Source organism: Abramis brama, assembly GCF_963993115.1.
Source record: "Abramis brama genome assembly, chromosome: 15".
Classification (NCBI taxonomy): domain Eukaryota; kingdom Metazoa; phylum Chordata; class Actinopteri; order Cypriniformes; family Leuciscidae; genus Abramis; species Abramis brama.
This window is the reverse complement of record NC_139977.1, coordinates 22,107,927-22,121,050: the sequence shown is the minus strand read 5'-3', so window position 1 is coordinate 22,121,050 and position 13,124 is coordinate 22,107,927.

The following is a 13,124-nucleotide window of genomic DNA, read 5'->3' as shown; positions in this document are numbered from 1 at the left end:
CTAGCACCATTTATAAAAGCATGAGTGAGGATGGTTGGCACATCCTGTGTAAAGTATAATGATTAAGAATCATTTATCTACATGCATTATATTAAGGGTGACATGCATGCTAGTTGTATTTAATAAATTAATTTTGAGACATTATTTCAGACACATTTGTGTTAAGCAGTGTTGGTTTGATTTAATTAATTTTTCTGTTTGTTGTTTTTTTAAGGCCAATTCACACTGACCAAACAGACAGCGACAGATGGCAACAGATATTTCATCTGGTTTTTTGGATCTGCCTGCGTTGGTCGGCTCTCGTTTTCGCCGATTGAACATGTTGAACCGGCATTTGTCAGGTCGTGAAATGTCTGAGAAGTGACATTCTGTAATCTGGTGATTGTCGTGTTGGTCTGTGTCTGTTGGTGTAGTGTGAATTGGCCTTTAAAAGCCCTCAGTTGCACATAACTTTAGTTATAAACTAAAAAAGTGTAGAAAATATTTTATGAATATGTATGTTTATACCCAAGAACTTAAGTTTTTCATTTATAGTTGGGCTATCTTTATGTTTGTTCAACAAAGAATGAATATTGTGCCAACCAACTCCGGTCTATATACTATATACTACTAGAATCACTACTAGAATTCAGTGCATGCTGGAGGAGTCCATATATTATTTGTGAATGACCACGCAGGAGTGTAATTCTATAACCTTTTTGCCATTAACATTTTACCTTTGAATGTAAATACATAAAGGGAAAAAACGGCACCAAAAGATTCTTTTGCTGCTACACCTACTGAATAACAATTTCCTTTATTTTTGTTCACATCTTGTCTTGAATCTCTGCCAAGAGAAATATTCTAATGTATATTTCTATAGGGAAAGCGCTGTCAGAATCTCACAGAGTCTTCTTTTGCATTCCATCAGGTACTGACTGACCCCAAACAAGGTATTTGTTTAATTTCTAAGACTTATTTATTTTCTCTCACTAAAGAAACACGAATATACTTGAGCGACGTAATCTCCAAAAATACGTATGTACGACGCACACACACAGTATTCCAACCCCATTCAGTGGATCCCACTTTTCCCAGCACTGGCTAATGGAACATACTGACGGCAAATAAATATTCCACTGAGGCCGTTTCATGTAGAGAGGGGTTTTGAATATCAAATCTGGGTTTTGATCTAGTCAGATGATCCGTACAGTAATAACAGGGCAGAGACAACAGCTCCCCATGGATAAAACACAGAGCTCGTAGACATCGGCCAAATACTGACCACAGTTATTAGATTAGTGTAAATCTTCATGGCATGATCAATAGCAACGTGTTTATTTTTGTGCACTGAGTTATTCATTAGAAATTCAAACAGCCTTAAAGAGGCTCATTAGGATCTGATTTGCTGGGGCTCACAGAGACTTATTGCCCCATTGTGGAGAAGGAGAAAAGGCCACTGGAGACAGTGAGGGGTAGATCCTCACAATGGACAATTTGTTCACATGGTTCAGCTATAAAAATAAGAGGAATGAAATTGAAGATGGTGTCTGTGTGTGTGTGCAAACAAATGTAGTACGATAGGCCTATGTCATTCTCTGTGATTTAATCCTCCTGTCTTTCATGTGTTATAAATTATTTAGGGATGGGAATTGTAAATAATTGAACAATTCTTAACGATTCTAGTTCTTTAATGGATCCATTAATGCTTTCCATTGCCAAATTATTAGATCAGTTTTAAAAAAATCATTTAAAACTTATTTTTTGTTGTAAATCTGTGTGTTTGATAATCAGAGTCATTCTTTGGTGAATCGGACTACACTGTTTTGCTGTTTGTTTGATTCACTAAAAAGAACCGACTCGTAAGAGTCATTCATTCTGGAGTCGGACATCGTTGCATGTTGTTGATACGCTATAAAGAGCCAACTCATTAGAATAATGTATTCAGGAATCACACCAGTTTGTTTGCGCTGTATGTTTTTGATTGACTAAAAAGAAATGGCTCATTCGAGACTCGAACTACTGCTCATGCTTTCTGTTTTGTGCTGTGGATTCAGTAGCATTATTGCGACGCCATAAATTAAGTAGCCTGTCATACTTTGTCAGAGTATCTCCCTACATATTCTCTCCGCAAGTATCTCCCTACATATTCTCTCAGCGAAAGTCTGCACGTGTGAAAGCCCTTTGGTTCCGGTATTTTTATTTTTTTTTTTTATGGAACCAGTTCTGAATGATTAAACCTAGGCCATTATCTGTATATTAAAATGATCAGAGAGAATGAAATTATGTTTATGAAATGTGATTTAAAAACAGGCCAATAACAATGCATGCTTTTGTAATTACTGATAAATGCAGCTCGTTTTGAAAGGCAGGTCTTAAAAGCTATTTTGTCATTATCACATTATTGCATTACCATTACTCGGTGTACAGTAGCCAGTTCAGATAATTCAATTGAATTGCATTAGGGAGCTCAGATCCCATTTGACTGGGGGAAATGGAACATTAATTGGCATTTGTTCAAGCCAAACAAAGGACACCAAGGGAATATTACCAAATTAAAAGACTTTCAAACGCAGAGAATAAATCTTCAAGGACTAACACAGACTCGAAAAATGACCAAACACACTAGAAAATGTTTTTAAAATAAGTGGTTCGTGAAAGTGCATGCAGCGAGGATTACATTTATAATTCAAAGACGTAAAGGGCCCAACCCTCGCTAAACTCATGCACATCAACGTTTTATGGTGTGTTACTCCTATTAAACCACAATTATAGTTTTTTCTTCATCGCAGGTCAGAGATGAGAGTGGCATGTTTTCTGAACACCTTCTTTTATAGCAGACTGTGCTTGTGGGAGGGGAAGGGATTTTTTTTCCACATTTTTTCACTTTCCATCTATGTCCTCCTCAGTGAATTGATGGAATGACCTGGACTTGATCTTTGAGGTCAACATGCCTGATGGTTCCTGCAGATTGATAAATTGATTCAAAACTATTACCATGGTAAAAAAGCAATAAGGTCATAAAACTTGCATTGGTCCAGCTGAGTAAATCCGGGGCATTTCGCCGAAGGAGTGGCGGGGGAGAATGGGAGCATGCGTTGGAATGAGAGAGCGAGAAATGACTTTGAAGAGCTCATCATCTCCAATCTATTTTTCCCTCCTGTGCTTCATGCCGCCGCATAGAGGCACTTCATTACAGGGGAATAACTGTACACAGCCCGGGCCGCGCGCCTGCCTCCTGCTCCTCGCGGCTCCCCTGAGGGGCTTCAGGTGCTTAATACCTCATCACTGGCTTCATTGAACGCTTTAATCTGCACTCCTCTGATCAATAGAATCCCGCTGTAAATTAAAAGGGCCATTCCGTGTAATCAAACCTGTTAATGCTCATTCTGAAAACCATTATTTGTGGAAGACATTTAGGGGGAATTGCCACACTGACAAGCCCCCTTGCTTGCAGAGATTATCAGAGGACAAGGATTTGGACAAAGACAGAGAGAAGGATGAGAGAAGGGGGATCCAGTCTGTCCCTCGGCAGCGCAACGTGCCCTGCAGACAGAGAGAGGGATTGAGGGAGGGCGAACGCGAGAAAAACACAAGCGGTGGAACTGAGTCTAGTGCAGAACATAATGGGAGGATGGGCGAGAGGGGAGATAAGTTTAGAGAGAGGGGCCGCCTGTCTGCTCGGTCCTCTCCGACACTCGTACGCGCAGAAAATGAAATTTTCGAGCCTGCCATTTCTGCGGCAAATTCAATTACGCCAGCCGCTTGTACAAAGAGCTGTAGCTTCCTTGGGCCTGAAATTGAAAAAAAGGCAAGTGCTGATGAGATGGTGAATAACTGGCTCGGCTTTGATAGCAGACAGGTGAGAGAGTCTCTGCCGATCGCTCACGCGAGTCCCAAAACTTAAAGTATCGTGCTGAATATTGCTGCAGAGAGGTCTTTGAGGGTCTTTGGAAATACTAAATGTTGACAAACCCACTCACTTATACGAACACGATTTGGTATGTGCCGCAAAATATCACTGAAAGCGATGGTGAGGTAAATAATGTTCTGTCGTAGCATCTCCTTTTTTGATTTTCCACATGAGCACGTCACTTATGCCGCGCTAGCGTAGCGTAAACTACCAGATCTGCACAGCAAGCTGCCGTAAAATTGGAGATCTTCCTTGTAATCCTAATTGTTTGTACAATTCATAGTTTTTCTCATGGTGCACTGACATTCTAATTTGAGAGAAAATCCTGCAGGGACTTCATAAGAAAACTGCCATTTAAGGCCGACAAGGCGAGAGGAGAGGAAAGCTATTACTGCTGTATCTTAAAAGGTCAATTACATTCTGTATAATGACTTTGACTGTTTAATCCAAATGTATGAGTCTGTTCCTAAGCCTTCTTCTGACATTGATAGACTTGAGTGGCAGAGAAGGATCTTCTCCTGTCAAGACATCAGCGGCTGGGAGATAATGAGAAACGGCACTTGAAAATTTTCCTCGCTTGGCGGCAACTGAATCGGCTTCGGGAGGAACACGCTGTTCTCTTTCTCTCCTGATCATCTTAAATATTTGACTTGGTGTGGTCAGGCGGGGATCAAGTGCTGGGTTTGTTTGCCGCCGGGGCTAAAATGGTCTACAGCGTGACCCGAACAACACTTTTTTGCCAGATATAATCTCTCCCCTTCCTGGATATTTAATGCGATGTTTGCTCTTGCAGTGCCTGTGATTTCAGCGACAGCATCTCATCTGCAATGTAACACAATTTCCGCACCTGAAAAGCAACTGTCTCGAGTCAATAGACTATAAATTGCTCTTTGGAATGGCGTGATCTTAAATAAAACCCCCGCCTTTTTTAATCATTTGTATGTTTAGCTGTTTGGTCAATTTACTTTGCCGCTGTGATGTTTCACGGTTAAAGGCCATCAATCACATTCATGCTGAGAAAAATCTCCCGCTATAATATTACAGGTTATTAAAAGGATGATGAGAATGCAGCCACATGGGCAGGCAAATGCCCTTTTTCTCATCTTCTGAGAGCGTGGCCTTGAGATAATCTAGTGATTCATCTTCGCCCTGCCCATCAACAAGTGGCAGTGGGCTCAAGTCCCCAATAATGAGCTACTCTGTCCATTTCACCTTCTAAACACAAACATTAGTCACATCACATTCTCAGTCTACTTACTATACAGGGATCCTGTACTCGCTACAGCAACCGCTGATGCATTTCAATTGATCGGCTTTATGAAGGTTATAACTAGATGTGAAGAAATTCAATCTGTGACAAGCTATATAGCAAATATTCTCTCTCACACAAATAATAAGACTTTTGAAAGCACTCTCTATCTTGTCAGATGGCACTTGTCTGAAGATGATTTAGACCTCGGCTTGATCAAAGCTTTGATCTGAGTGTCAGTTTACAAGCTGTCCTTTTCTGCTAAAGTGACTCTTATCAGGACATAGCCCGGCGAGAGGGAATTTAACAAGGCTTTGCACAAGAAATGCGGAGAAAAAGTGAGATTTCACGAGTGACTATTAAACATGGGGAGGAGATACAAAAACATGCATTTGATTGAACTTCTCTTTAACTTTGATGTGGCACAATGCAATTAGATCTTCCTTGTCTGTGATTAATTATTCCCATCTAAAATATGGGTCGTAATCCAAAGGGAATGAATTTAAATTTCAAATGAACCTATAGAGCTTTTTTTTTCAGAAGATTGATGGCTTTTTTTCTATTTTTGATTAAGGTTTTGCAAAATTGCTGTGATTATTTAACACTTAGAAAAGTCTAGAAAATTAATCATTTTATGAAGTGATATTATTTGATATTTAAATAAGACAAACGATAGAACTGCCATCTCACTGTGTTTAAATAGGACTTATAAGCTAATATTTCTTTTATCACTATACAGGATATTAATAATAGAATTATGAATTCTCATACAGTCAATCATCCAATCATTTGAAAGCTGAATAAATTCAAAGCAGTCAGACACATCTGAATGTATAATGACAGTACTGCAGAATTATGGTTATGTCAGTGTTTCCTACCACAGAATTCTGTTCAGTTCACTACTTTTATTTATATTTATTAACTCTGTCACAACTGTCTATCTTTAACTATGTTGAACTCAGCCAGCAACTATACTGACATGAGCTTGCTTTATATCGATATGGACATCTTTGAAAATAATGATAATTTGTAGTTCAGTAAATAAGTCACATGTTGATCCAGTAACAGCACCAATAGATTCAGTTTAGTGAAGGATTCTGAAACTGTCAACTTGTCTTATTTGAACTATATTATTAGACCAACCAGCTTGGTAATCAGACTTCCATAAAAAAGAACCGGCTGTAAGTCAATTGGACTAGTCAAGTCAAGCAACTCTAGAAGAAACACTCTTATTGTGCTGAATGTTTTGAATTCACTAAAAAGAAGCAGTTCATTTAAAGAGTCATTTGTTCGTGATTCAAACGATGTATGTATTTGATTCACTAAAAAGAGCCAGCATTGATTCGTGAATTTGGTCACGTCCATATATTTGTTTGCATGCCGGCTGTGAGGACAACTCAACAGAAAGACGTTTCTTACCATTATTTCGCAATGGGCAATGTTTTTATAGCATCATGTTCAATGTGATGTCACAACATTCACAACAAGGTCAAAATTCTGCAGCGAAGCATGCAGAAAACGTTGCTTGCTTTCCAATGTCAAACAGATGACTCGCTTTCATATATAAAAACATATTTGATTTCTGAGCATTTCCTTTTAATACAGTAAATGATGCCCATTCATTTTAAATCCCTATATTAAGCAGGTCTATTCTGTGCTATCTGTACAACAAAACAGTAGAAATAGAAATAGATAATCTAATTTTCTGTTGAGCGATTTGTCTCTAGAAGGAATGTTTGTAACACAATTTGTTATAAAAATCCCTGGGCTTTGATAGATTTATAACAAAAGAGCAAAAACGGTGGGTGCCACTATCGCTCCCGACCCCATAAATCACATCTTTAGTGACCACATATTAAGTGCTTTTCTCATTCCCCGCCCATTAAAAGTAAATAATCTGCAGAGAATGAGGCATTTGCTAAGGAGGCATCCTATTTTTCATATGTGACAGTTATCTGAGTGAAGGTGTGCAGGTGGGATGGGAGGTGGAGCAGAATGATGATGTCAGATTAGGGACGGTGGATGCAGAGTCTCACAGCCCCTCTGTCCGTGTGTATTTATAGAGGAAGGAGAATTTATTGGTGGCTGGTTGCTGGGAATGCAGCCTGGCACATTTTACATCCTAAACTGGATCATCATTTAACATTGATGACGCATAGAATGGTTCGGTACCCTCTTCCAGATGTACAACGCAAATATCTTGCTGAATGTGTTCTGGCTTCCTGTTCATACATCTTGGGTCACCATAAAAGCGTAGTAAAGTCACATACATCTGGACTGAATAATTCCACGTATTTATAAAATGAAGTTTCGCCCCGGCAAGTGAAATGAGATGCAAACTGCATTGGTGGAGGCGAGTAATTAAGTTCATTAAGTTAATTTTTTTTTTCCTGAGCAAAAAGGAGAGGGAAATAGCAACCAATCACTAATTAGGTCTTCCCTCATCATATTGGGAAAAAATGAACATTATGCGGCTACATCGGTTTCATGTTGTTGCATATTCATAGCGTTAAATTAATTTAATACCTCTCATATAAATCATGCAAATTTATGAAGTGAAGGTTTCATTTTATTGCACCATATTAAGTCATGTTCGATGCACAAGGTGGCCGTGAAGTGAGACATTACTCAAGGTTAGTCCGTGTTATTTATGACGTATCTGTCAGTTAATACTCAACTGGCTTTTATTGCACTTTAATGTGCAAGGAAGTAATAATATGAAGCGCAGTTATGAGGGTGATGATGGCACAGATGTGTTGGACAGCAGGGCAGAACCAATGCTATCTGAGACTGATTAGTCTTAGAGCTGTGCACAATACATAGATACATCTCATTTTTAACATTTATGGTCTGTTACATTGGGTTCTCAAAGACCTCAGGGTCATGAAATCATTTTCCACAATTTTTATTTATTTTAAATTTTATGAAATTTTTGTAATTTCTTGATTGCTGAGATTCTTAATGAGAGATACTATTGTAGTTTTTATTAAAATAAAAAATGTTTTTCAAAAATGTTATGTTTTTCATTTTAATTTGAGTTAAGGTCTTAGTCATTTTGTTGTTTGTATTAGTCATTTTTATTAGCATTTTTAAAAAAGGTCTATGTAGTTTTTATTCATTTTTATTTTAGTTATTTTAGTGCATAAAGTTAAACTAAATGAAAATGAGAAAAGTTGCATTGCCAACTAGCTGAAATAAAATAAGTTTTAAAAATAAATGCATTTATTTTTTTTATTTCAGTTAACATGTATTTTTTGTTTAAATTAATGACAGTGTTTTTTTATGGTTTTACTTCAGTTACCTGTTATAATAGGAAAATGTCCTCATTATAAATCATTCCGCCGTTATTGTAAATAATAATTGAAATGAGTGAATTTATGTGGCAGGGCTACATAGAATCCAGTTTCACTTTTTTGCGGTTTGCTTTGGCTGACATTTGTTTGAAGACTGACAGAAAATGGCATTATTACCATATATTTGAGTTAGTTTTTCCAGCCTTTATTATGCTAGGTGAAATAAAATCCCTGCAATCCTCAGGGGATCTGCCATCTTTCCAGGTTAAACATTTGCCAGATCACATCCTCTCACCGCTGTTCTTTTGACTCAGGGACCTCAAAAGCCTCTTTTGAATAACTGGCTCCTTACGTGGAACATTTGACATACAGACCAGGCGGAGCACGCCGATTATTCGTCCTTGGAAAAATGAAAAGCTACTTCATAAGACCCCTGGTTTGGGTCATAACACCACGATTGTTCTTAACTAGTGTGAGTGAGAGAATCCAGCTGGGTCATATCTCCCTCATTAATGAGTCATTGGGGGCCCCTGTACCATTACTATGATCCGGATTGTGCACTTGCTGCAATTTGCCACGATTAATGGAGGAAGGTCAACCCGGGTCACTTTCAATTTCCACCCAGAGGGGCGAGAAATGGAAACAACTCATTTGCACAGATTTGAATAATTTGCCCCCTTGAAAAAATAGAAAATATGGGGCGAGGAGAAAGAAAGAGGCGATAAAGGAATCGGGTAGAGGACTCGAGCGCTGTTGCACTTTGCACAATAATAAGCCGCGCCGCCGTCGTCGGCTGGCACAAAGGCAATAATGAATATGATGGAGGATATGAATCCAGATGTGGGAATAAAGCTCGCCTTTCTCCGTGCAGTCTCACTTGGGAGCGTCTGCTGCGTCTAGTGAGCTTTTAAACTTATCATAAATGTATTATGATTGCACCGGGCCATGAAACAGCTGTACACAATTAATCTTCTGCAAATCTTATCTGAAGAATTGCTTTCAGCGAAGTAACATCTGCTGCGAGGGGTGCTTATTCATGGGCGACGCTCGCCTGCCACACTTTTATGTGTAGGGCACGATCATTGCCAATGAAGTAAAAATTCATCGTTTTCCCTGTTCGGTAAAAATAACATTCAGCAGCATTAAAACATCATCCATCAACATTGTCTTGGGGGCTCCAAACCCGTCGCCGCCCGACAAATTAAAGAGAATATTCATTTCTGTGTGAACTTGCAGTGTGCAGCTTCACTGAGCTGATATAGTTTTCATTTTTTTTCTCTCTCTCTTTGGAGATGAAATTGAAGCGGTGCATTTCAATATCAGCAGTTGGGCCTGGTGCAGGAAGTACATAGTGTGACTGCCATCATTGTCTCTCTGTGACCTAACAAGGGCCTTTGTGTTTGGATGTGAAATGGAAAAACACATCATTGCAGTGTGAATACATGCTAAAAATATAATCTATGAATCCTGGTTTTCATAATAAGAAATGTTTCTAGAGCGCCAAATCAGCATATTAGAATGATTTCTGAAGGATCATGTGACACTGAAGACTGGCGTAATGATGCTGAAAATTCAGTTTTGCCATCACAGGAATAAATTACATTTTAAATTGTAATAATATTTCACAATATTTGATGAGTATAAGATACCTGTATCAGAAACATTTAAAAATCTTACCAACCACAAACTTTTGAAGGGTAGTGTATATTAAAGAAATATTTCATATTTAAATAGGCTACATAAACTTTTAATACAATGTCATATTTAATTCAATAGTGCTTGGTTTGCACTTTAATGCACTCCTTCAGTGTCAAGCACTGAATTTCATATTGATTAGTTTGAGAGTTTGAGGATGGCTCTTGATTGGTCACATGACGGGCAGGCAATCAACCAAACAAGGAGAGGAACTTTTATGCACACTCTACGTCTTTTATCTTCTCAACATTAATTACAATCATGTAATTTCTTAATTCCCAACTGTCGGCACCTCACAGATGGCAATATTATTTACAATACACAATGTTGCCTGGAGCCCGGCCAGATGCTGTCTTAATATGGATTTGATCATCTGTAACTTTGGCAGTTTGTCAATTAGTCTATTTTTTTTTTTGCAATATGAAGAAAAAAACAATCTGTTTATTTTCTGTTTTCTTTTGCCTTTACTATTTTCCTTTGTAAACCGATACAAAGAGTCAGATTTAGGGAACGAGACAAAGGGTAATCAAAACATAAGTGTATTATAAAAAGTTTTAAACTAGGGTTATTAATATCATAATGGCCATTTTAAAGAAAATTATAATTTAGAGATTTTTCAATTATGTAACTTCATAACTAATAATGGCCATTCGAGGTGATCATCAACCACTCGCAACCCCTTCCAAACATAATTTCCTTTGACTTACATTTTTTTATACTGAGATATTATTTTCTAACTCTAACACAAACTCTTTTTGTGTTTTTAGACTTTCCTAAAACATTATTTAGTATGTTTTTGAGCAGTTTACAGGCTTGACCCCATAATGCAGGTCATTTCAAGCTTTGGCCTGCACAATACTTTTGAATGCAATCATAAATATAATTACTTGATAATCTGTTATGGTGATATATTAATATATCATTCATATTAAAATGTTCAATCAGTCCTGCTGACTTTAAATTAAAGAGAAATAACATCAATAATCAGAAAAAGAAGAAAAATCTTTTTGCATGCTGTCCAGTACAACTGTGATTCAAAACCAGTTCCTGCTGTGGCCGTGTCTGCTTTCAAACAGGGATTATGTTTAAAGCTCAATGTGTATTGTTCAATCTGACACGGTCAATTCATCATTAGTTTTGAGCGGAGAACGGATGAGTACACTTTCAATTTAGTTCACAGCCTTTCTTCATTCATCATGCCTCTTCATCATCCATCATTTCCCGCCTTTGATTTGTACAAAAAAACACACTTTCATAAGTTTAATGCAATTAATCATGAGGCAGGATAATTTTCTATTAATGGACCACAACCATTATTTCATTATTCATTTGATGAACTTGCACAGTGTGTTTCACGGAGGTGTGATTATAAGCACTGCTCACCAAGCATGAGCGTGTGCCACTCCGGATCTTTGTTGCTGTTTCTTAAATGGCTCTGTGTACAATCTGCCTGCTCTGCCGTCCGACTGTAGCTTTTGTCTTCATATAACAAGTCCTGATAAATTGGAAAAGTTGCAGGCATAGATGAGAGCTGACCCGAAAAACAAAAGCAATCACAGTAAAGGGTAAAACGCCTGGAACGGTGAACCGCGACAGCTCTCGCATTCAAGGTGAAATTCTGCCTCCCTCTCCATAAAAAGATAAACATGCATACGCACAGAAAGCAAACAATTTATGATCTTGTTACTTGAGCTGAATCATTTCAAACCTGTCTGGTTTCTTTGAAAGGCCTAAAAGTTATTTTCAATACTTAACCCCTCACGTGAAAGAGTGTATGGTATCTAAAGTTTTGTTTGATTCTTAAGCCTTGGTTCCAGTATTGTGGAAAGTTACTTTTTAAAGTAATGCATTACAATATTGCGTTACACCCTAAAAAAGTACACTAAAAATGATATGATCAATAAGTTATGACAGCAAATGTTTTTAAATTGCTCATCAAAATAAGTACAGCAATTTTTCAACTTTTTTTTTTTAATAAGTTATAGTTCTACAAGATTCATGTAATTTAGGTTGAAATTACTTAAATATCCAAGTTGACTGTACTTAAAAATTTAAGGCAACAACTTAAGTTCCAAGTTCGATGAGGATAAATCAACACTATCTCACGACCAATTCGTACAAATTCGTACGAATGATAAAAAGGTGGCTAATTCGTACGACCTCACTCGTACGAATTTGTACGATTTGTCTAAACCCACGTGATGGGTAGGTTTAGGGGCGGGGTCAGGGGTAGGTCATGAATTCATACGAATTGGGAAATTCGTAAAATATGTACGATTTAGCAAAAACCGTACTAATTCGTACGAGTGAGTTCGTATGAATTCGTACGAATTAGCCACCTCGTAGAATTTGAACGTTTTGCCTTGAGATCAGGTTGGATAAATGCATGCTCACATTTTAGTAGAACTACATTAACTACCATGTTTACGCCTCTGCATCTTACGCCTGATTTCTCTCAACATGGGGACAAGAGAAGTGTCATGAATGGGAAAACATGGTAACTTGAGTTACTTACTTGAAAAAAAGTAATCCGATTACATAACTTGCATCATTTTTATCTGCTTGGTTCTATCTCTTTTGTTTTGGAAACTTATGAATAGACCTGAAATAAAAGATTTGACTTGAGCAATGATGCTGTATAAAAATTCCAGCTGATTATAAGAACTTAATTATTTTTCAAACTGAATAGTCTTGAATCTCGCCGCAGATCAATCAGCTCTCGGGCTCAAAGAACTTCCGACTCCATTTTAGCTCAATCAAAAAGGGGAGAAAAAAATCAATGTGGTCCAATTATAGTCTATTTCATTAAGGTATGTTAATCAGGTAGAATTGCAAATGAGTTGGGCCTATGATTTTTCTTCTTGTACGCTGCCGATGTACAGTAGACAGTGTTGATGAAACATTTCAAGCATATTGACATCTGTTGGACGGATCAAGTGCATAACCCACCTGTTGAATCACACGTTACTTTGAACTTAAAGTTATGTTATAAAGT